Source organism: Ictidomys tridecemlineatus, chromosome 8 (assembly GCF_052094955.1).
Source record: "Ictidomys tridecemlineatus isolate mIctTri1 chromosome 8, mIctTri1.hap1, whole genome shotgun sequence".
In the NCBI taxonomy this organism is placed as follows: domain Eukaryota; kingdom Metazoa; phylum Chordata; class Mammalia; order Rodentia; family Sciuridae; genus Ictidomys; species Ictidomys tridecemlineatus.
In genome coordinates, this window is record NC_135484.1 from 46,147,372 (window position 1) to 46,174,003 (window position 26,632).

Below are 26,632 nucleotides of genomic sequence, written 5' to 3' on the forward strand. Positions count from 1 at the left end.
AAAAGTTCTACCCATAATGTATCACTCAATAAAATTACATCACAGAAAGTTAACAGTTGAATATTTAATAAAAGTTTAGTAGATTTATAAGCCTTTAAGGGTAGCACCATACAAAGTCATCAAATGGAAACAACCTGTGTTACTTGTCCTTCCATTATTATAACAAAATACCTGAGATAATAAATTCATCAGAAAGGAAAAGTCCATTTTGGATCATTGTTTCAGAGGTTTCAGACACAGTCACTTTACTCAGTGGATTATGGGCTGTAGTGAAACATTATTTTATGATGGGCAGTGTGTAGTGGAGTAAAGCTGCTCCCTTCAAGGCATCTGGGAAGGAAAAAAAGAGAAAGAAGAAAAGTCCAGGGTCCTGATATTCCCCAATGGAATGGCCCTGATGACTTAACTTCCTCCATCTAGATCCCACAGGTTGCTCTGCTTCCCAAGAGCACGAGGGGGTAGGAATGGAGCTTTCAACAGAGGGGTCTTTTGGAGGACATTTACCCAAACCACTGCACAAACCAATATCCATGTACATCCAAATAAATAAGTAAACTGTGACACTTCACATTATGAAACAAATTATAAAGAAACATGGGTTACAATTTTCTGAAAAATATACACATGTTTAGAAATATAATATTCAGTGGAAAAAGCCAGACACTTATTGCATGTTTTCTTATATGATTCGAAAAAAGGTTCAGCTAATGATGGTTTTAGAAGGTGGGTGTTTACCTTCAAGGAATAATGCAGTAACTTAACAGGTAAATGAGAGCACTTCTGGGATGTTAGTATTATTTTTTTTCCCTTGATTTTATTACTATTCCTTTTGGGAATATTTGTGTGACAGTGTACATAGGATTTGTATATTTTTCTGATTTTTACCATACATTTATTTGATTTATAAAATAAATTAAAAAAAAACATTTCCAAAGAGCAGAAAAAATCTTGCAGTAACTAAATGGACAAAACATTAATTCATAGTTAGCAAAATTTTTAAAATTAGGGAATATTCAATGATGTGCTCAGATGCAAAAAGTCCCAGAGGAAAAAAGAAAGAGAACAAAGCATTGGGCCCTTAGAAAACTACTGACAATAAGGACTGATTATATTTTAAATGTTAATTTTAATGTTTTCTCCTCTGTAATGGGCAGAAGTCTCCTCACCTTGAGAATCTTGAGAAGGGAAGGATCAAGTATGTCCCCTACAGACTGAATTTGATGGATGTCATTGCAAGGATTAAAGAATATCTTCCCTGTAACTGTTCAGGGAATGAGGTAGATAATGTTTCTTAAGTCAAACATCTGTATAGAACCTGAAATACACAGGACCCTTAAAAAGATCTAGAAAAAGAATATGAATTTTTATTTATATGGATTTTATTTTATCATAAAAATAAGCACACTGGTTTACACTTATCTGGGAAAGTCTGAAACTCTCAGGTCACCCCTTAATAAGGTCAAGGTCTGGGCTGGGGTTGTATGTAGCTCAGTGGAACAGCACATACCTAGCATATGTGAGGCACTGGGTTCAATTTAAAAGAAGGAAAGGTCAAGGGTATGTATATTTCTCACCTTTCAGTGGAGTTGAAGGAGAAAATAAGGAATCCCTTACCTCTAGAATCTTGGATAAATGGGGAAGAAGATGAAGTTTAAATTCAATACAGCTGTAACCTGGAAAAATCAGGAATTCTTGGAAAGTAAAGAATTCAAAAAAACACAGGTTCCAAGGAAAAACTACAAGTGCCAATTGTGGAGCGACAAAAAGTACCATACAGGAGAGAAACCCACCTAAGAGACCAGGATTTTTTCTCAAATAATTCCAGCTTACAGGAAGTTGGTTATTCAAAGATTCATAAAACCCTACAACGAAAACCATACCATTCAATTTTCCATACCATTATAGCAACTTACTACCCTTTGAGACCATCTGTCATCTGTAAACTCCAGGCAAATAACAAAAATACAAGTAGCTAAGATACAGAAAAGTAAGAAAAGGCAGGAAGATTGTGGAGGGGAAACAAAACTCAAAGAAGAATCTAGAATGGGGACAGTAAAGTTTTCCTTTTTTGTTTTTTATTTTTGTGTCCCTTTGCTCTCAGGAGCCAGCCACAGATAATAATACTGGCAGATGGAACACAATAAATACTTTACCAGTAAGTGGCGCTCATGAACACTGTCCATTCCAGAAAATTTGCTCTATTTAAAATAATGTATTTTCTATGATCAAAAGAGGCATTTAAATTTATCATTAATTATATATTCACAGTACAGTTATTATGAGTACATTTTATACTTAGAAAAATGTACAAAAAGATTTCTTATTTAATGATAATGTATTGGCCTCATATGAGAATTGAGAGTGAAAGTCACATTAGTCTCATTTCTCTCATTCACAACCATGTCAGAGAAACTGAAGATGTGCTTATTTTTTTCATCATAAAGAATATCAAAAGATAAATTCATTGCATTTACTTCAGCAAAGTTCCTGTCATTGATAAATAATGAACATTGTTGAAGTGTAACTGCAGGACCTACAAGATTTCCATGTTCATGGGACTCTTCAATAATGCTGTGCTCTGCTCACTCACTAGCTGAGTGATTTGCTTCCGAGGAGGCACCTTCCAGCACTGATACAAATTAAGTCCAGGGCTTTAATTATTCTCTCAATCTTCTACAACTTGGTAAGGATTGTAGCTCTATGACTCAGCAATGGGGAAGGGGTAGGAGTGTTATTTTCTAACCATTTTATTCTTAAATCTCCATTATCATCATTTAAAAAAATGAATTCAACCTACAGACTGAATCTTGCAAATCACCAACAGTGACTTCAAGTAAATATCCAGGAAATTTAAACACCCTGTCAGGGTTGTTGTCCTGTCAATGAATCTTCCCTTTCTATTTCTCTTTCCATAAGTGGAACAGGACATGGAAGCTTAGTGTCCACATTTTGTGTTCTGTCTCCTTGATCTTTGCTGACCTTCACTAAATGTGTCTTCTTCCACCTAGGCATCCAGCAAAGGTATATCTCAAATGAAATTGACAACTACAATTGGGGACAGTGGACCTTGCCTTGTCTAAGGTCTGAAAAGTCTTTACTTAGTCACTTCCTTACCCTACACCAGACCCTTCTTCATCCTTTGACAGGAGCTTGGTAGAAATTATTCATGTCCTACAACAATGATTTCCATCCTATTATATCCTTATCTCTTGTAGTTACCAATTTTATTTTCCCCCACAATACTCTGTTTTAATGGAAGTATAATAGACATACTACAAAATACATATATTAACACATGGATTATGGATTTTATAAAATATATACATTTCCATAAACTCAAATCTTTTCCAGTAAGTTTCCATATCTGAGACAAGCATTATTTCAGTTTTCTTAACATAGGTTGTGCTTCCTGAAACTTCATATAAAGAATAAAAATCATCTTCTGCTAAAAAAATTGATACTCTTCTATTTTCTAATGTATACCAGGAGGTGTTCTTTTGTAATTGCTGAGTAGAATTTTGTATAAAAATAACACAAATTGTTCATTTACTTATTGATAGCTCAGGTTGTTTCTAGTTCAGGATTTTCATGAATAAAATTGCTATGAATAGTCTTGAACAAGATCTTGTTTTTGGTCAGACATTAAGTCTCTTGCATAAATACCTAAGAATAAAATCACCAAGTCCTATAGAAAATGAATTGTTTACTTATAGGAAATTCCTGTTTTCCAAAATGATTATACCATTTTACACTTCCAGAATCATTTGTGAGAGTTTCAATTGCTCCACCTTCCCACACTATTGAGATTATTTGTTGTTAAATTGTAATCATTCTAGTGAGTCTGAAGTATTTTATTGTGATTTCATTTACACTTTTCAAAAAGTTCTAATTCCTTTACTCTCCTGAGATAAAATCCAAAGATAGCATGACCCAAATATATATATGCAATTTGGAAAAAACTCAATACCATAACTAAAAAACGGAAACACGAGTGTAATAAAATTGATTTACATATATTTATATGTGAAATATGCAAGTACTACTAACTATAACATAATAAGGTACAAATTATTACATCTATAAGTATAATTACTATAATTCAAGAACTACAAATGTATAAAATATATATACATTGTCTTGTCAATTCATGTATTATATAAAGCCTTGGAATCAATAATGCTATTTTGTTAAATGTTGATAAGTTCTTGATAAATTTCTGAACACAACCAAGTGTAATCTTTCCTCAATTTGTATGGCAATTACATTCTTAAAACACTCAATGGATATTAAAAGTTTACAAAACAAACATTGAGTTTATATGTAAAATGAAATGAAGTTCTGCACTCAATTTTATATATGTTTTTACACAGTCATAAATGTCTAGAGAAACATTAGAAATTTGTGCAGCATTTGGAACCGATTTTTGTCTTGCAGGACTATGCATATCAGAAAATGTCTAGTATCACTGGCTCCTACCCACTTTGGTGTATCCAAACACTCAAAAATGCTCCCACATATTCTACTACCCACCCAGAACCTCTCTTCTTATCACAACCTGGACTCAGTGGGAGTTAGCTTAGGCACTAGCTCAAGTCCCTCCTGACCAAATTCTGATCTCAGCCAGGTCTGATCTACTACCATCTGCCATTGGGTCGCCATGATTTTTTTAAATTTAAATCATTGTATAAGATGCCTTAGTTTGAATTCTCCAGGTAAAAGACGGATTTGTATATAGGCTGGGAAGAACTCTAAGGAACCATATCTTTGTGGGAGTGGAGCAAGCATGACTGAGCAAGGGAGAAGCTGAACTGAAATGCAGTTGCTATAGAGACCACAGCTGATCAAATAGGGAGATAAGGAGCTCCCTATTCTACTCTTCAGAATTATTCTAACTTGAGGCAAGTTGGTTGCCACAGGTGGGAACGCAGAGCAACATTTGTGCAAACTAAAGGAGATACACACTGCTAAATAAACTTTTGACTTTTTCTAGGTTTAGATATTTTGATGATATAATAACAAAGGAAGATGCAGAAGTATACAGCAATGGAATTCAATTGTGTAGGGCTTGTGGAATAAGATGCCTCAGGAAACATTTATAGGCAAAGCCCAGTGGAAAGCTTTACTGTAGTTGACCAATAACTCAACAATTTTCCATTTCTAAAAATGAATCATTAAATATTATCATCCCCACCTTACAGATGAGACAAGGATCAGACAGGTTCAGTGAATTTTGTTCAAGTTCACACAACTTGTGCATGACTATTTCAATCCTCACTATTCTAAACAACTGTACCATACATTTGCACACTAACAAATGTGCCAACGTAACTGGTGAACTAACATGTTAATTTTTAAATACTAAATCTTCACTCTTATTTCTTTTTTTCTCTTGTGCTAAAGCCCCTCAGCACTGGCTCAAAGTATGCAAGTTCATTACCAATTGATTTCCAATGAAGATAGACAGAAAAACACCAACCTTTCCACATAATAAACAAATGTGCAGACTTCCTATCCCAAACAAAATCCCATAAAATTAGTTAATAATAGGAAGGAAAGAGAATAGTGGCAAATATGATTTTACTTAAAATACAAACTTCATCAAACCTATTGTTTCCCATTTTCTAATCATTGATTTTGTTATTGCTATAAAAAATTATTTTAGTATTGGCATATAAGTGCATCATGAGATAGTTTATGGCCCACCTCTGCCACCTGCTTTTGGTGGGTTAAATAATTCATCATTAAAAAAGGGGAGAACTAAAGATACTTTGTTTCCAACTTATTTTCAATGAACCCCATGGTACATCTTTCAGATAAAAAATGGTTCAACAGTAAAAAATTTCCAAAAGTAAATACTCTTTACCTCTGTACAAGAAAAGAAAGTCAGAAAAACTAGCAAAGTGTTCTTTCAAAGAAACATTGTTGCAAATGTAGAGATGAGGTGGAAGTAGAAGAGGAAATTTTTAAGTAGGTTTAGGATGAGCAAATGTCTAATAGAAAAAGCCAATAGGCAGGAAAACAAAACAATTATTTTAAAACATTAATTAAATGTAAAAGAAAATGAAAAGATTTGGTTAACTATGGGAAATAATTATCTTAGTTCTTTGAAAACAACCCTTTTTCTCATTAGCCTCTTTCAGAGACTTCACTTTTCCAAGAGTATGAATCAGTCTGTCTCTCTTACTCTTCCTATCTCCTCTTCCACCCAGTGCTCTCTTCTCAGTTGGCCTAATATACCTAAAATATTTAGCTGCATCACAGAATTGAGAAACAATGAAAAAATTAATACAAAGACAGTCTTACGCACATATGAAGATTGATGTGTATTCTTCTTGCACACAGTGTACAACCCTCAGAATTCAGACCCCTTTAGATTGGCTAATTAGAAAGCAGTAGGGAAATACTAAAACATACAAACTTCACAATTGCAAGACAGGAGTTCAATCAGGAGTGTGCATCAGAATTACCTGTAGAACTGGTATGCAATTTGACTGTTTAAAAATGCAGACTGCGACTTATATTAAGTCTAACCTGAGAAGTACCCTTAGAATGAACATCTCTTTAAAAAATACCACAAATTCTGAGTCTAATACTACAATTATAATGAAATCCATTTTTTCCTACCCATAATATGGGCTCTGGTTTTATTAAGACTTAAATTTATTGTGCCTGAAGGATCTAGGATTAATTTTCTATTTGCCTCAGCCTTCTAATACAAATGACTACACTTAGAATCCAAAGAAACAACTATCACCAGCAGAGAAATTATGAGTTATTCTGATTCCTCATGTATGAACCTTCACATGTGCATACAGTAGCCTACCTTCAAGTCTTGGTGTTATAGGCAAGATCTTTCTTCACCACTAAATGCCTTTAAATATCTTATAAATATGTTACCTTCTGATCATCAATTAGAAGACATGAACATTTTATATTTGAAATTTTAAGGTCAATTTATTAAGTTCATTGATGAAAATGATCAGAAGAATATTCTCCTGAAAATTATTATTTTTCTTAGAAAAAAAGAAAGGAAAATCAAAACCCTCTCAGCATAGCCACAGATGCTGTGGCAGTCAAGATTCTCTGCAGATGGGGACAGCCTATTTATCTGCTGAGTCACTCCCTGGGTTGGCGGGATTGTAATCTGGATCATTTTCATCATCCTCTAGCTCCAAGTCATCCATTTCCTGGAACTAAGACTCATCTACCTCCACATTGTTTCCAGATGCAAAAAGCAAAACAAAATTCCCTTTCAGCTTTATATTCAAGACAGAACTCACTGGAGTACCAGACAGAAATTTCTCAATATACATAGGAGGTGTCACTTATGAAATCCCAAACTTGGGCTGGGGATGTGGCTCAAGCGGTAGCGTGCTCGCCTGGCATGCGTGCGGCCCGGGTTCGATCCTCAGCACCACATACCAACAAAGGTGTTGTGTCTGCTGAGAACTAAAAAATAAATATTAAAAATTAAAAAAAAAAAAGAAATCCCAAACTACTAGTGCAAATCACATCTTTCTTTGTCAGTAGAGACTCTTGACACTTTAAGAGCAATTTAATTCCTTCAGGTCACAGTTCAAAAATCTGTTGTTGTTAAGGGATTATCATAGAATACATATTTATAATGTGGCATGTTATATACTGAAGATATATTGCCCTGGTTATAATAAGTTAACTATCAATGAGACTTGTACCAGGGATCTCTCCTATGGATGAACTTGATGGAACCTGACCTTTTCTCTCATCCAGTTCTCCTTGTAATCAATAGTATCACTTCTCAAGATTCCACGTGTCTGAGCCTTAGCAGTAAGCAATAGCCAGGTTCCCCATTAAACGTCTCACTCTTTACTTTGTCTGAGTAGATAAATAAAGGATAGCATAGCTCTATTGAATCCCCACACATTGTAATACCTTCCTTCCCTCTCAGATTCACTTACTGTCATTCATTGTAATGAGTATATACAGAGAACAAGTGTTGTTTCGTGCCTATGAGTAGATCAGAAAGAAAAATATGAAATGCTAAGCCACGATCAAAGAATAACTGTCTCTGTAAGGTTTCACGGAGCAGATGAAATCTAAAATATCTTTGTGATATAGCTGAATCCACCAAGAAGAAAAGGTCAGGTGAAAGCAATTCTAGGTAGAAATGTAAACAAAGGCAAGAATAAGAGTAAGACCTTGAATACGTCGAACTGGAAGGCAAGATTTTTTAGGAAAAATACCAACAGATAAAACATGGATAAGGGTCAGACAGAGGACAGCATAAGTCAACCTTTTTTTCAAACTAATGAAAACCATGAAAGAATTTCAAAAGAGAGGTTTTGATTAAATATAGGTTTTAGAATTGCCATCTCAGAGGCAGCAACAATAACACAGATAAGGACACTAGAAGGAGGAACAGATTTGGGGATATAGTTTTAGAGTTACTACAAAAGTCCAAGTGAAAATGATAAAACCTTCAAGTAAGAGAAGGAAGGTGATGAGAAGACATTTCAGAGGAAAAATCAATAGGTATGTTTTGGTTACTTACTGGATATGAAAAGGCAACAAGACAGGAAATACTAGGAGTTCTATATCTGAGGTTTTTTCAACCTCCTTGAGAGACTATGGAAAATCATTCCCATAGACCTGTGATGCTAGAAATTTTGGGGAAACAAGTCATCTGAGTCACCTGTTTTCTTGTCACCATAGATGTCTACCTGTTCCTATCTAGAGATTGTTTAAGTTATCATAAAACCTTCAAATAGTACATTGTTGTAGAATTAAACATTCAGTTCAAATATATTAACTGTTAGAGTTTTTGCTTCAAAATGAATTTTTTATCAGTCTTGGAAGGACAAATTTACATTGAATCATCACTATGATCTTTATGGTTTAAAATTAAAGACAAGATTATACACATATAGAATTCTGATATTATCTCACCATCCTCCAAGAACTGGATATCAAATGTGTCAAGATTATGATCTGTTTCAAACAGCTGTTTCCCTAAAAGATATAAGTATGATTAACTCAAATGGCATAGTATTCTTTAACCTTCTCTACAAACATTGAAAAAATGTAAAAATTCAGGAAAACAAGTCTGAAAATCTATCTTCCTACAAATTTCAATAAATTTATGAACTTAATTAGTAGCTAGGATGTATATGAAATATATTCACATTAAAATGAAACAAGTGATAAAACTAGTCTATCTAGAGTACTAGAAAAGTGAGATTGCTTCTATATAAAGTTTAAATATTCCTGTATTTCAAAATCTATTAGTTGTAATATTTGTACCAGAAATCAGACATAAAAATTCCTCATAACCAGGCACAGTGAAACATGCCTGCAATCCCAATTACTTGGGAGACTGAGGCAGAAGGATTGTAATCAAGACAGGCCTTGTCATCTTAGTGAGACCCCATGTCAAATTAAAACATGAAAAAGGGCTGGGGACATGGCTCAGTGATAGAAGGTCACTGGAATAAATCCTTAGTTCTAGAGAAAAATGAATTATAAATTATACTTTAAAAAATAACATCATGTTGATATACTTTCTTTTTGTCCTAGATGCCTACAAATATTATTGTCTTATAAAAATCTGTTCAAATGATCTTCTTTCTGAAAAGAAAGGATACCAAAATATTTGAGAGTAACAGAAAAAAAATACGGGGTAGGGGAGTATCATACCACTTAATTTATTTTTTTCTGCTTGATCTTCTTCTTTTATCTGTTTTTTTTTTAATTTTCAGAAGTTCTATATCAAACTTGGCCTTCCAATTTAAGAAATTCTCTATTTTAACAGGAGTGCCATGGAATAATTGCTTAGAAAATAAAAATTAGTCCACTAAAAACTGAAAAATAAATATTAAAACAATTCTCTCTCTCTAAAAATAAATAAAAATAAAAATTACATAACTCACCAGATTGACATGACAGTTTCACAAATAAAGCCTAATAATATCTTCTAGATAAATAAGTATAATATCTTAAAAGAGAAACCACTTATAAGGAAATTAATGTTTGAAATTTTGAAGCATTTGATCTGATTTCTGCCTGACCTGGCTGCTTTCATAAATCAATGGCAACTTATTCTGGAAAAGCCCATTTTTTATCTTATTATAAAAAACAAAATAATATACAATGTTACTATATTTACCACTGATATTTACCATTAAGAAGAATGTTGTCTGTTTTATTCATTCATTTATTTAAATATTTATTCTTTTAGTTATAAATGGATACAACATCTTTATTTTATTTATTTGTTTGATTTTTTATTAGTTGCTCAAGACAATACAATGATCTTGACATATCATACATTTGATTCAAATAGGGTATGAATTCTCATTTTTCCACGTATACAGATTGCAGGATCACATTGGTTATACATCCATGTGTAGAAGAATGAAATTCAATCCCTATCTTTTACCCTGCACAAAACTCAATTCAAAGTGCATCAAGGACTTAGGCATTAGACCAGATACACTGTGCCTATTAAAAAGGAGGCCCAACTTTCCATCATACTGGCTCAGAAACTGACTTTCTCAAGAAGAAGCACAAGAAATAAAATCAAGAATCAATAAATGGGGGCTAGGACTGTAGCTCAGGGAAAAGTGCTTTCCTAGCCTATGAGAGACACTGGGTTCAATCCTCAGCACCACATAAAAATACATAAAATAAAGACATACTATACCTACAACTAAAATATTTTAAAAAATCAATAAATGGGATGGTATCAAACTAAAAAGCTTCTTCACAGCAAAGAAACAATCAAGAATGTGAAGATAGAGCCTACAGAATGGGAGAGAATTTTTGCCATGTATGCCTCAGACAAAGCATTAATCTCAAGGATATAGAAAGAATTTGAAAAACTTTACCACTAAAATAATAATAATAATAATAATAATAATAATAATAATGACCCAATTAATAAATGCACAAAAGTGATCTAGTCTGTTGGTGATGCTTTCTATTGAGTTTTTTATTTGATTTACTGTTTCCTTCATTTCAAAAATCTTAACACCAAAGAAACAAATAACCCAATCAATAAATGGGACAAGTACCTGAACAAATACTTCTCAGAAGAGAATATACAATCAGTCCACAAATATATAAAAAAATGCTCAACATCTCTAGCAATTAGAGAAATGCAAATCAAAACTACTCTAAGATTTCATCTCACTGCAGTCAGAATGGTAGCTATTAAGACTACAAACAACAATAAATGTTGGTGAGGATGTGGGGGTAAAGGCACACTCATACATTGTTGGTGGGACTGCAAATTGGTGCTGTCAATATGGAGAGCAGTGTGGAGAATCCTTGGAAAACTGGGAACGGAACCACCGTTTGACATAGCTATCCCACTTCCTTGGTTTATACCCAGAAGACTTCAAACAAGCATACTGCAAGGACACAGCCACATCAATGTTTATAGCAGCACAATTCACAATATCAAAACTATGGGCCCAACCTACGTGCCCTTCAGTAGATGAATGGATAAAGAAAATGTGCTATATATACAATGGAATTTATTCAGCATTAAAAGATAATAAAACCATTTGCAGATAAATGGATGGAGCTGGAGAATATAATCTAAGTGAAGTTAGATAATCCCCAAAAACCAAATGCCAAATGATTTCTATGATTTAAGGATGCTGATTCATAATATTCTGCCGGGGCAGGGGGATGAGAGGACTAAATGAACTCTAGAAAGGACAAAATGGAAAGGGGGAGGGAGTGAAATAGAGGGGGAATATGGGCAGGAAAGACAGGGGATTGAGATGGACATTATTATCTTAAGTACATGTATGAAGATACAAAGGATGTGAATCTACATTGTGTACAACCAAAGATATGAAAAATTGTGCTCTCTATGTGTAATATGAATAGTAATGAATTCTGTTGTCATATATAAGGAATTAAACTTTTAAAAATTCAGAATAAAACAGGAAAATCTTCCTGTTGGACTTAGCAATTAATTCTTAGATATGACATTTGAAGTATAAGCAACAAAAGAAAAAAAAAACAGAATAAATTGTGCTTTTTCAAAATTGAAAAAAATCAGTTATTTGTACTATTAAAATATCAGTTACTTGTAATAATATAGTGACTAATAACATTATTACTACTTAAAATAAAGAATATAAACAACAATGAATGTTGGCAAGGATGTGGGGAAAAAGTCACACTCATACACCGCTGATGGGACTGCAAATTGGTGCAGCCTATATGGAAAGCAATATGGAGAATCCTTGGAAAACTGGGAATGGAACAAGCATTTGACCCAGCTAACCCAGTCCTCAGTCTATATCCAAAAGACTTAAAATCAGGATATTACAGGGACACAGCCACATTAATGTATATAGCAGCACAATTCACAATAGCTAAACTATGGAACCAAACTACATGCCCTTCAGTAAATGAATGGATAAAGAAATGTAGTATGTATGCATGTGGAATGTTATTCATTAAAAGGGAATAAAATCATGGCATTTGCAGGCAAATGGATAGTTAGAGAATATAATGCTAAGAGAAGTTAGCCAATCCCCAAAAAAACAAATGCTGAATTTTCGCTGATTTAAGGATGCTGATCCATAATGTGGTTGGAGAGGGGCATGGAAGAATTAGAAGAACTCTAGATAGAATAAATGGGAGGGAGGGAAGGGAGAAGGACTGCAGGTAGAAAAGACAGTGAAATGAGATGGACATCATTACCCTAAGTACATGTATAAAGACATGAATGTTGTGACTCTAATTTATGTACAACCAGATAGAAAAATTGTATTCTAGAAGTGTAATATGAATTGAAATGCATTCTGCTGTCATATATAACAAATAGAAATTTAAAAGAAAGAAAAAAATGGGCAAAAAACTTAACAGGCACTTCACAGAAGAGACATGAATGGTCAACAAAAATATTAAAAAACGTTCAATATCTTTAGCCATTAGAGAAATGCAAATCAGAACTTTACTGCACTCTAATCAGAATGGCAATTATCAAGAATACAAGTAAAAATAAATGTCAGCAAGGATATAGGGAAAAGGGTTCACTCATACATTGCTGAGGGGAATGCAAATTGGTGCAGTTGTGGAGAGTGATGACTCTAAACCTGGTCTCTGATTCCCTCATGGTTCCATTTGTGCTGGGAGCTGCCTATAAAAAAGTGCAAGTTGAGATGTTCCAATTGCTATGGTAATAATGGCAATAGATGGCTACAAGCAAAGGCATGCTGCTCTAACAGTTAGAACCTTGGATTCAGACACCAACTGCTGGGGTAGACAATTCTGGGCATAACAAGATGACCTCAAAGTCTCTCAAGTTTTGCTGCATCTTTCAGGTGGCCTGCTTTGCTAAAACTTTCTCATAAGTAACCTTCTGATGACAAAACCTATATAATGAACATGCTGAACAAGCTCCAGTGTCAGTCAAGCCTCTCCAGGGCTTGGCTATCCACCTGGCCCCAGCTTTGTCCTCTATGTTTGTCTGTTGTTCATCCCCTCATCAACTTTCCAGTTTCTGAATTAACAGTCATGCTGGTTGTGATATGCAATCATTCTAGAAAGCAGTGTGGAGATTCTTCAGAAAACTAAAAATAGAAACACCATCTGATCCAGTTCTGTCACTCCTTAGATTATAACCAAAAGACTTAAAATCAGCATACTACAATTATGCAGTCACACCAATTTTTATAAAACTCAATTCACAATAGCTAAGCCATGGAACTAACTAGGTGGCCCTCAACAGATAAATGCATAAAGAAAATGCGGTATATATACTCAATGGATTATTACTCAGCCATAAAGAATAATGAAATTATAGCATTTGCTGGCAAATAAATGAACCTGGAGACTATCATGCTAAGTGAAATAAGCCACTCCCAAAACTAAAGGCCAAATATTCTCTCTGATATGGGAAAGCTAACCAACAATCAGTGGGCAGCAGGAATAGAACTTTATTGGATCAGACAAAGGGGAATAGGTAAGACAATAGAATGAATCTGACATATCTTCCCTAATGCATCTATGAATATACCTCCAGTGAACCTCCACAACATGTAAAAGGACAAGAATGGGATCCTAACTAGAACATTATACTCTATGCATGTATAATATGTCAAATACCCTCTACTGTCATGTATATCTAAAAAGAAAAAATGAAAAAATGAAAAAAACAAAAACAAAAACTTCACCCTTATTTGACCTCTGAGTTCAAGCAGGATGAGAGCTCCAGCAGGATCTGGCTAGGTACTTTCCTTAAGGCCTTATAGGACTAAAATCAAGTTGTTTTCCTTTCTGATGACACTGTGAAAGAAGCAGCTTCCAAGGTCATTCATGTGTTTGAATACATTCAGTTTCTTGTGATTATTAGACTGAGGTCTGCCTTTCCTTCACATGTGGTTCCCTCCATCATCAAATCAGGATTACCTTATTGGATTCATCTTGGTTTTCTGATCTTCTTTTCTGCTTCATGGGCTTGTAAGATAACACTGGGATCTGCTGGAATATAAAAAATAATCTCCCAATATTAAGGCCACCTGATTAGTAATCTTCATTTCATGTGCAAGTCTTTTTGTAATGAGATAATGCACACTTGCAAGTAATGGTGCACGGGAGCTTCATAGGGACAGCATGATATATCTACCACAAAATTCATGTTTCACACTTAAAGCTTAACAGCTGCCAAGTGTTCATCATTTTTTATGAGGTAATAAGATATCTTTTTATTCATTCTCTTCTGTATTATATAAGGATGACTAGAGAAAGTAGTATGACAAGAAGTACTCTTTCTAACTAATTCTCCATGGCTTCATTCAGAAACTGCATTACTGGTGCTATGCAGCCTGGAGGGACAGTAGGTGATATGCAGAGTACTAGTCCAAACACAGAGAGAGAAGAAGATTACAAAATGAAGACTCTTCACAGCTGAAGCATGGCATGGCCATCTTTCAGCCCACTGAATCTTAAATATGGACCCTGGGTCTATTAATGATGAAGAATATAGAAAAGTAAAACACTTAAAGAAAAAGTGGATGTAGGTCAGAAGCCAGCACAGGAAACATAGTGGCTATGTGTGCAGATGACCAGTTGCATTCCTCAGTATTCTGGATGCCAGAGCAGCCCTCCATAACCAATGTCACATTCTGCAATCCCACCAGAGCCTGGGCCTCTCATCCACACCTGTCAGCCCCGACAGGAGGAACCCAGGAGTCTACAGTTATCAGTTAAGCAAAGAAGCCTGGATAATAATGATGCAGACAACATTACAGACATCTTGTATTGCTTAATTATGAAACACAAATAGTAGATAAGACTACAGAGAACACCTTCATGCTTACACTGAAGTCACATACACCCACCAATAAGTTTTAGATACAAAAAGTATCTTTCTCTGATTGCATTCCCCTCATTGCTACACCCAGCCCCTCCCACAGAGAAAAGTAAATTCTCTACTGGTGTTGCTTCACAGATGTGTTTCTTTGACTTGATATGTTAAGTTTCTCTCCAAATTGTTAATTTTTATTCTGACCAATAATACCTGAGGTTCCTGTTTCTCCACATCCCCTCGGACTTACCCTGTCTGGCTTATTTTCAAGCATCCTAGTGATTGGGAAGTAGTTTCAATTTGTATTTCCATGATTACTACCAAAAACAAAATTGAAGATATCTGTTGATACCCCAATCATATTTCCTTTTGTGTGCTTATTCATTCATATTTTATTCATTTATTCCATTGGGTTTTGATTTTTCTTACTAATGTAGTTATTTATACCTAATTAACCTGACTCTGATATTTTTATGAAAGATTAAAAGCTATAGCCTTTATTACATTTGGTTTAAATTATTCATTTCTAAATCAGTCCCAAAAAGTCAAAGGTTGAATGTTTTCTCTGATATGCAGAAGCTAATCCAAAATAATAAGGGAGGATTAATAAGAAAAATATAGAAGAAAGATCAGTGGAGCAGATAAAGGGAAATAAAGGGAGGAGGGTAGATGGGATAGGGAAAGACAGTGGAATGAATCTGACCTAACTGTCTAAGTACATATATGAATACACCATAGTGAATCTCACCATCTTGTTCTTTCACAATAAATTAATTTTAATAAACTATAAGTGAATAGCAGAAATTTCAGTAGAGTAGAGTGAAGGGATGAGGAGGTGGAAAGAGGAAAGAGTAAGGGGAAGTATTGAAAACAGAATTAGAACAGATTATATTCCATACTTGTATAATTGCATTAAAATGAATCACATTGTCATGTATGACTAAGAAAGAATTGATTTTTTTAAAAAAGAAAACAGAGTGCAAAATTGCCGGGTTTCTGTTCTGGAGACTAAAAGGCTCAGGGGTCACTCTAGTTAAACTGGGCTGACTGGTCTGCAGGAAATAACCCCACAACAGACACAAATATCTTTTTCTTTGGGGTTGCTGTGACAGCTCCTTTGACCTTAAGGGTCTGCAGAAAGAGAGAGAGAGAGAGAGAGAGAGAGAGAGAGAGAGAGAGAGAGAGAGCGAGCGAGCATGTGCTGACCTGTTTTATTGAGGAGAAGCTATTCAAATGAGGCAAGGGGTCAGGTTTCAGGGGGCTGAGTCTATCTTCATGATGTCCACTGTCAGCAGGTTGACTGACACCTGGGTAGGCCATACCCAAGGGCACAGTAAGAGGAGGGGACACACACAAGGCACTTCCATGGAAGATTCTACTCTAAACAGGGCAAGGGGTTATATTCCAAAGGAATAGGTGAGCATAGCTTCACCCATGGGGCTGTAGCAAGACACACCCATTTCTGTGACTGAGTGCCTCAGCACCTAGCTTGGGAGTGTAACTCAGTCACCCATAAGGTTGGCCTCCCACATATTCCTCCTTTCTTAGTATAAAAAAAGAATGTAACTGGGTAATTTTCTTTCAGTCACTTGGCTCTTGGTCCAAGGTCATCACAATCTGCTATTGAAACACAAAAAGAATTAGTAGAAAACATATTATCTTCATAACAGTCAACACAATAATCTGGATTATTATTACCTTGCCAAACACTTATCAGAAGATTTTTAATATTTTCCCAATTTTATTGGTATTTATTGTGTTGGGTCATAGTAACAGAAATTTTTATTGCCATGGCATTTAGGCCTCTCCATAAACCATAGAGCAAAGGGCTCACTCACATTATTCATTACATTGTCTTCTAGAACATCATTACTTAGTTCTCATCCTTCCATCAGCACTTATCTGACCGTGAAGGAAGTTGGATGTAATTTAAGTCAAACATTAAGAAAATCCATACATTGTAAGTTTTAAGACATAGCCACAAAGGCCGAAATTGAATAACTAAGGAATAATATTTAAGGTAGTTACTTTAGGGATTATGAGACCAGTAGTTTGTCTAGGTCTGGTTAATAGACATACACCTGTTTTAAAGCCTGAATATTAACTTCAGCATATTATAGTTCTGAAATATTAGCTGGCAATAATTAATGAGGCAATAAGTTGTATTCTCATAGGCTATAGGGTATTTATCATTTTTTTCTCTTCACTCTCATATTTAAGGAGTTAATTAGGTCTGTCAGTAATACAAATACCCTTGAAAAAAATTATTTTAATAATCTTTCCAACAATTGTCCATAAAGGTAAATGTAGTCTTAGTCACTAAAGTCCAGCATAATTGGTTGGCTTGGGTTTTTGATCTGCTGTCTAGCATAAGTTTCTGTGTGGTCAATTTGTTGCTCGGCTATTTGGCTACCTTAGTCCAGGGAGCTGGTGATAACTGACTGGTGACAAATCTCAAGTCAATGTCCAGTAGCTCAGTTTCTTTTTGGAATGAACACAACTGTTACAGGGTTTGAGTGGGGCATGCCTGTCAATCTATATTAGCAAGAAATATCCATAAGCCAATCATCTTCTGCCTAGTGTAACCATACTGTGAGGAAACTCCATATGTTCGTTGCTGTTAGTTGCAACTGAAGGCTTTTCTAACATTTTCTCTTCTATTAAATTTATTGTCAAAGGATAACCCTGATGAGAAAAGAAAGAAAAAGGAAAAGCATAGAAAAAAATGAGAACCAAGAAAGAGAAAAGCATCCAGACATGGCTGCATTTGTTTCCTGCTGTTGTGAGCAGGCAGTCACTGTTGACTAGTCTCTGTCACTAGGGTTCTGTTCTGAGCTGGATGTGGGGAGCAAAGCAGCCATGGGGCAGGAGACCTCTCTCAGAAGGGGAGAAGAATTAGGCCTTTGCACCAGTGGGGGGTGAGGTTCTTTGCCTCACCTCTGTTGGCCCCCAAATTTTCTCCTGATGGCCCCTCTGCGACTGTGCCTGTCTTAGGTTGTCCCTCCCTTGAGGAATCTTACCCGTCACTGGCTAACCAGCCATTCTCTGGGGCCAAACAGGGTGATGTGGAGTGTGCATGGCATTGTCCCCAAGAGGGCTCTGTCTCCTTGATAGATAATGCCCCCGTGGCCTCCATGCCAGCATTTACCCTAGGATCAGCAAACTCAGGTTTCTTCTCCATGGAGGGCCCAGCTCACAGCACTGGGCTGGTGGGGATGTGTTCAGGAAGGAAGGAGACAGGTCATAGACAGACAAACAGTAATATAGTGACAAAGCTGAGAGAGACAGATGAAGAGAGATCCCTCATACAGAACTGGCCCTAATTGGTGTTACTTACATCTGGTCCATAGCTGCTATCCATACGGATGCAGAACAATCCATTATTTCAACACTGTCTTTTTCTCAAATGATACTTCCAGACAGTCTCTTTACCATAGAATCAATATACAGGTATAACTGACCATTACAGTAAGGACAATTAATTTAGTTTCATGGATGGACTTTCCAGTCCACACTGCAAGACACATTAAAGGTGGACCTGGAAAATGGGTCCATACAAGTCTTTTCATAATTTTTATTTACCTGACAAGCTCGAGAAGCTGCATGGCTATAAACTCTGTAGCTGGAAATTGACCTTCCTGGGCCAGGTTTCTCAGTCATTATCATGATGACTGGTTTAAACTCTCCTTTGATATCAGATTTAATTTACTGAATCATGTTCAGTAACATTAAGACTCTCAATATTACAATTTAAGAAAAAACTTTTAAAGTATTTTGTAAAATCTAGTGTCTCTGGGATCCTGTATTCCCCCTTTTCCTTATTTAATAAATTTGAGTAAAGGCTTGGCATAAGTCATAGTATTATTAGTACAAGTATTTAAATGACTAAGAATAGATTTACCTTTTATTGATTATTAAATTTTTTTAATATAGACTAGTTGATCCATCCTAACAATTTAGAAAGAATTCTCAATCTTTTTGAGAGAAGGTCTCAAAATCTCTATATTTTAGAATATTTGCCTTTAAAAAATATGATGAAGGTTATTTTCTGTGTAGGGAGCAGTATATAAATCTTACTGTATTTTTTATGGACAATAGATCTAGTTAGAGAACTTATATAATATCAATGAATTTTTTTAAGTTTGTAACCTTTATTGTTTAAAATTAATATATAACTTTAATTTGGAGAACATTAGTCTTAATAAAATGTTTTTTTTTTATTTTATAATTATCTAACAAACAAAATATGTAAAAATTAGTATCTCAGTACCTTATAATCAATCAATTTTAGTCTCTAAGGACAATTGTTAAAATTGGATTTTAAGTTAGTAGTTCAATATACTTAATGTTTAATCAACAATGTGAATTTATTTACCAAAACTAATCTTTGTCTTAAACAGTAAGAATTATTAGGCAATAAGGATTTTACTTTAAAGAAATAAGCTTACATTTAATAGGTTGTTTATCATGTCAAAATATGGACAAAATCTTAGCTCACATTAGTATAGTTAAATTAGGAAAATAGCCTGAAATACCCTTAAATTAATTATAGTCAGTTTAGTATATATAAATCTCTTTTTTAATTGTTCTAACTTTTTACATCATCTGTTTAGATAACAATATAAAAATCTTTTTTACTTAGGAAAATGAATATAAAGACCTTGTTTTACCCAAAGATGATTTCTTTCTTCTTTTTAGGATCCATGTGTGCTTTTTTTTTTTTTTTAAGCATCTTTTTCTTTTAGAAAAATTTTTTTGGTTATACTTTGGAACAATTTCTGAAAACCTTAGAATCTATAAACAAATTATTATACCTTGATAAGAAATATCAATGAAAATAGTTAAAATCTTTAGATATTTTGTAGACATAATTATAATTATTTATCATCTTATGAGTTTGAATAGTAACTTTGAGAATTAGAAACTACTTGAAGATTGTATTTTCACTTGAAAGCAAATTTATAGTAAACACATTTATCTCAAATATCTGTAACTGAAAAGGCAGAGTATCTGATAAATGTAAATATAAAACATAAATTATGGGTTTTCTGTTGAAGAAAAACAATTAGGCAAATATATATTAACTAATAAATTAGGCATGTGCTAATTATTCTATAGATTAACAAATATAGGTTATCTAAATATCTAAAAAATATATATTAAGAATAAGAACATAAATTATAATTGTATTAACTTTATATGTAACCACGTGGTCTTAAAATATTTGGATCCATTTTAATTTACTTTTAACTAGGAGTGCACTCTTCTATGTGACGTCACTTGATGTAACTGAAATAAAATACTTGTGCATACATATTTACTTCTTATAGTCAGAAATGAGAATAAGGATTTTTTGGTCATCACAGGAGCATTGCCGGCTTTGTTCCTGTGGCAAGCAAATGCATCCTCATAACCTCCAAAATTAAAAGTAAAATATAAAGAAGCATGTTTGATATCTCTCATCAATAGAACATTATTTAGTAACACAATTATAGAGAAAAGTCAGGTTATTTAACTTAGAACTAACTTAAATTTAGGACTGTAACATAGAAACCTGTGGAATTAAATTTTGTCTGAAAAATATATCTTTCGTTAGCATTTACAGGTAGGCATTTTTAAAAATACAGGCTCTGAGCAGCTCCGGTAGAAATCTGAAACACAATTGTACAGGTTAGTGGCTGGAAGGCGGGACTAGAAGTCCTGTCTGAGTGACTGTGGAAGAACCAATTGGAAGCCCTCAAAAGTGTGGGAGGTGGGACCAGGAAGCTGCTCTTCCAGCCAGGCATCCCATGGTTACCATGGTGATGCAAACAACATGGAGTGCCCTGCCCATTTTCAAGGCAAAAGTTCCCCAAGTTTTCCTAGCCAATTGCATTTTGTTTGATTTTGTCTGCATTTTCCCCACCTGGCCAAGATCTTACTGCAGTAGCAGCTTTTGGCCCACATTGGACGCCAATTGCCTGGTTTCTGTTCTCTGGACTAAAAGGCTCAGGGGTCACTCTAGTTAAACTGGGCTAACTGGGCTGCATGAAATAACCACACAAGAGACACAAATACCTCTTTCTTTGGGGTTGCTGTCATCTCCTCTGATCTTAAGGGTCTGCAGAAAGAGAGAACTAGAGCATGCACTGACCCCTTTTATTGAGGAGAAGCTATTCAAATGAGGCAAAGGGTCAGGTTTCAGGGGGCTGAGTCTATCTTCATGATGTCCACTGTCAGCAGGTTGACTGACACCTGGGTAGGCCACACCCAAGGGCACAGTAAGAGGAGGGGACACACACAAGGCACTTCCATGGAAGATTCTACTCTAAACAGGGCAAGGGGTTATATTCCAAAGGAATAGGTGAGCATAGCTTCACCCATGGGGCTGTAGCAAGACACATCCATTTCTGTGACTGAGTGCCTCAGCACCTAGCTTGGGAGTGTAACTCAGTCACCCATAAGGTTGGCCTCCCACACAAAATAGTATGCAGTTATCCTAGCTCTAGAAATACTTAAGCTTGCCTACTGATAAAGATGAGGGGCTTAATTTAAACTGATGTAAATGATGATGATAATATTCAGTGGATGCTCATTTTTTCAGAAGTTTGTATGATTAAGAAAAGCACTCCGAAGTGCTTTTTAAAAATACTTTATTTTAATTTAATTTTTAAAATACTTTATATTTTTTATATTTATTATTTTCTTTACTACAGTACATATCTATTTTTCCTTTTACATATATAAGAAATATTTGAAGCTTTGGCTCAGCAGAAAGAGCGCTTGCCTGGCATGCATGAAACACTGGGTTCAATACTTAGCACCACATAAAAATAACATAAAGGTATTATGTACAGCTACAACTAAAAACTAAATGTTTAAAAATAATTTGAGACTAAAATCATATCCTTGTATTTCTATTTATTTACATGTGAATTTCCTTACAATAATGACACTATCTAAAACATAATACACTTATCAAAACCAGGAAATGCAATATTGATATGGTCCTATTATATAAACCACAAATATATATTTTAAAACGTTTAGTTGTAACAACAAAGTCCTTTATAGATTTTTTTTCTGTGATAGGATCAAATGCAACATCATGCATATTTATTAATTTATTTATATTTATGCTCCTGGGTATAGAACCCAGAGGCACTGTAACACAAAGGTACACTACCAGGCTCTTCTATTTTTTATTTTGAGACAGTGTCTAACTAACATTCCCAAAATGCCTCAATCTTGCAATCCTCCAGCCTCAGCCTCCCAAGTCACTGAAATTACAAACATACAATACTGTGCCAGACTATGCTTTGTATTTAATTGTCATGTCTAGCTAGTTTCTTTTAATCTCAAATCATTGTCTGTCCTGCTTGCTTACTCCTTTTTGGCATTTATAAAAATAGTATATGGCATAATGGGGTTAACTTTGAGTTTATCTGATGTTTGCTCATGATAGAATAAGGTTGAAATTTTTGACAGGAATGCCCTGAATTCAATGTGCTCTCAGTGGTCAATAGGAGAAATGTAGGTTGGCTTAATGTCAGTATTAGGGATGCTACTTTGATTAACTTGGTTAAAGTGGTATCTATCTGGGTTTTACCTAGTAAAATGACTCTTCTGCACTTTATTACTTAAAAAATAATTATTTGGCAGTACATTCTTTGAACACATGTAAATAACCTCTTCCTCATTCAAGCATTCCCTCCCATTATTTATTCTATATTTACTTCTTGATATTTAGGTCCAAAGAGCTATTTTTCCTTCTCACATATTTAATCACACCTTCATTTTTTACCAGTAGCCATCAGAGATATTTTATTAAATATGTGAGGCAAATCCACCCCATCATCTGTTTCTGTATAGTCTGTGAAGGAAGAATGATTTTCCTTCATAAATGGAAAAGAACTAAAAGAATTTTTTTCTCATAAATATTATATGAACTCTAAATTTCAGTGTAATTTCATGAAGTTTTATTTTCAAAATGTTGTGATTCATTTAATATATTTCTGATCACTTTTGTATTACATAGTCAGTTTGAGCAACAGTTGTAGTAACTACATCTGGCTGTCAACATGAACATTGCTTTGCACTGCTGCCTATTGCACTACAAGTCACATTGTAACACAACAGTGCTTCATGTGGCATGTGTTTTTTCATACCCTGGTAGATAGTTAATGTTTTAAAATTACCAGTGCATACTCAGTGTGTAAAAGCTAGAAGAGAAAAGTGTACTATGAGTATTTTTAAAGAAACCCGAATTGTGGATTACTTCTTATTAAGGAAGTTGGCAAAGTACCCATTTGGCTATCAAATGCTAAAGAACATAGTGTACATCAACATTATCAGATTAAGCAGTCATCACAATTATTCCCAAGTCACAAGAAAGAAATATTTAGAAACATTTAGAAGCTTAAAACCCATCAAGTTCCAAATTCTTAGTTTTGCAAATATTTCAACACAGGTTACTGCAAAGTTATTGAAAGTTTTATATTTTTTGCTTTATTTAAACTTTTATAGGTGTTCCACATCTGATAGAATGGGCCAAAATATTAAACATGGTTTCATAGATTCCATATCAGGAAATAGTCTGCCCTGCTTTACTATCAAATGAATCACTGAGATGTTGACTTTGATTACAGATTCATTTTCATGGTATTGTTTTTATAAAAAAATATTTCAAATGAGATTTAATGAGTGAGGCCTTCTAAAGAGTCTAGTTTTGGAGTGGGTAACACTTTTTAAATGCATGTTTTTTTTACAAACAAGAAAAGGAAAATTTGCTAAGAGCCACAGCCAAGTAATATGTTGCATGGCACTTTTGGTTGTAAGGTGATGCCAGCTAGCCATTGAGATGATATGATTATGTTAAGACTTACATTCATATGGATATTGGACTCCTGCTGTTCACCTTGGCCTGCTACGGGACTCCTGGAGAGTTCCCATTGGTTGGGGAAGGACAGTAGGAGGGAATTGCAGGGGAGGTCATGGTCCCCCGGTTCCAGTAGAACGGACTGCGTGTGTGGACCCGCTTGCTTCCCGGACGTGTACGGGGTATTGGCGGCATTTTAAAAAATAAAGTTTTGTTCCTGCTTGAGTGGCTCGTGGTTCTGTGCCCAGCCAGACTGTGGCAATTGGTGGCCTGAACGGGGAACGCCTGAATCTTAGAGGTGAGTAAAATTGCTTGCCCCTGAGGGAAGGCGACAGAATGGGTGACCATTTCAAAAAACAATGTGTTCTTGTTTTGATTTATTTTGCTTTTACTTAAAGCTCCCTAGCTCTAGAATTTTCTCAGGCAATCTGGGAAAAATGGTTGGCTCAAGGTTTGAAGTTATTCGGCCCTGAGAAAAGAAAATTGATACAACCATTCTCTGCTCCGTTTTTGTTTCATTCTATTTTGGCTTTGTTTTATGCTATCTTATTGGGTTGTGTTACCTTTATAGTAGAATAGAATCTAGTAAAAAACAAACTGAAAGACTGTTAAGTAAATTGTTAGAGGTCCAGACTATGGTAGAAAACATGTTAGGTCAAGCAAAAGAGAAGGTCTCTCGAGCTAGTCAGACAGAGGAAGATTTGAAGAAAGCAAGATTAGAAGAAAAACAGCCATCAGGTGGGGAGGCTGCTACTAACTCCGTTCTATCACTAGAGGGCGTAATTCAACCAACAGCTCCATCTACAGCTGAGCGGCCCTCAACTCCCGTAGTTGATGGACGGAATCCTGAGGTAGGACCCCAAAGATTAGCATGCCCTGTACTTGAGCAGGCAGGAGGGCAACGAATTCACCATGCTTTAGATTTCAAAACAGTAAAGGAATTAAAGGAGGCTGTAACAACCTACGGTCCGCAAGCACCCTTTACCATAAGTATGGTCGAATCTATTACCAACTTGGACATGACACCAGCAGATTGGGCTAACATGTGTCGATCTGTGCTAAATGGAGGACAATATTTGTTATGGAAGGTTGCCAATGAGGAATTTTGCATGGAGACAGCTAGGCGAAATGCAGCAGCTGGTTACCCTCAAAGAAATCTAGATATGTTATTAGGAAAGGGACCTTATGAGGGTCAAAGACAACAAATTGAATATGATCCTGGCGTATATGCACAAATTGCTGTAGATGCAGTTAGGGCATGGAAAACTTTTCAGGGGCATGGAAATTTACAAGGTCAATTATCTAAGGTAATACAAGGAACTAATGAACCTTATGCTGATTTTGTAGATAGGCTTATTCAGAAAACTTCTAGAATATTTGGAGATACAGAACAGGCAATGCCATTTATAAAACAATTGGCTTATGACCAAGCAAATCGTTGCTGCAGAGAGGTCATTAGACCATGGAGACATGAAGATTTAAACACATATATTAAATTATGTAGAGACATTAATGAACAAGGGCAAGTCTTAGCAGCAGTACAACAGGCTTTAGAAGCCAGGCCAAAAACATGCTATAATTGTAATCAAACAGGACATTTTAAAAGGAGTTGCCCCATAGGAGGAGGGTTTAACAAAGCTAGATATCAAAGGAATAGAATACCGGGTATTTGCCCATGATGCCATAGAGAGAGACATTGGGCTAATGAATGCCGTTCTCAAACCACCATAGAGGGTATTCCGTTATCAAAAAACGGACAAGGACCAAGTGTTTACCCATGATATTGTGGAGAAAGGCATCAGGCTCCATTGCCAAAAAACGGACTGGAGGGCCCAATGCCCCGGGGCCCCAAACCGCAAATATACAGGGCAATGGAGGAACCCAGCAGCACCATCAAGGTAGTGCCCAGGACGCATTATCCATTAAATCCCTCATCAGACAAACTAGAGGGAGCACAGGGTTGGACATCTGCGCCTCTGCCAGAGCAGTACTAACTCCAGAGATGGGACTTCAAATCATTCCCACAGGAGTAAAAGGAACTCTTCCCCAGGGAACTGTAGGCTTATTATTGGGACCCAGTTCTTCTACACTAAAAGGACTTATGATAAGTCCTGGGGTAATTGATCCCGATTATGAGGGTGAAATAAAAATTATAGCTAGTTCTCCAAGAGGTATATCAGTAATTTCATCAGGAGATAGAATAGCACAGTTATTAATAATACCCAGCCTGCATGATAAATTTTCCAGTTGTAATGTAGAAAGAGGTTCCAAGGGATTAGGCTCCACAGGTGTAGATTGGGCTATGCTGTCTTTAAATTTAGATTCTTGCCCCATGCTAAAATTAAATATTCAAGGACATGACTTTAATGGGTTACTGGACACAGGTGTGGACCTCAGCATCATATCTCATCAAGAATGGCCAAAACATTGGCCATTACAACAAGCCACTCAAATGCTTCGAGGCCTAG

General features: G+C 35.3%; 1 long non-coding RNA gene across 1 annotated transcript in view; it reads right to left on the reverse strand.

The window, feature by feature from the left end:
- Positions 1-26,632, reverse strand: part of LOC144366077 (uncharacterized) — a 36,022-nt gene that overhangs the window by 872 nt on the left and 8,518 nt on the right. The window contains exon 2 of the long non-coding RNA XR_013424928.1: positions 172-330. This is a non-coding gene — a long non-coding RNA (uncharacterized LOC144366077). The remainder of the gene's footprint in view (positions 1-171; positions 331-26,632) is intronic.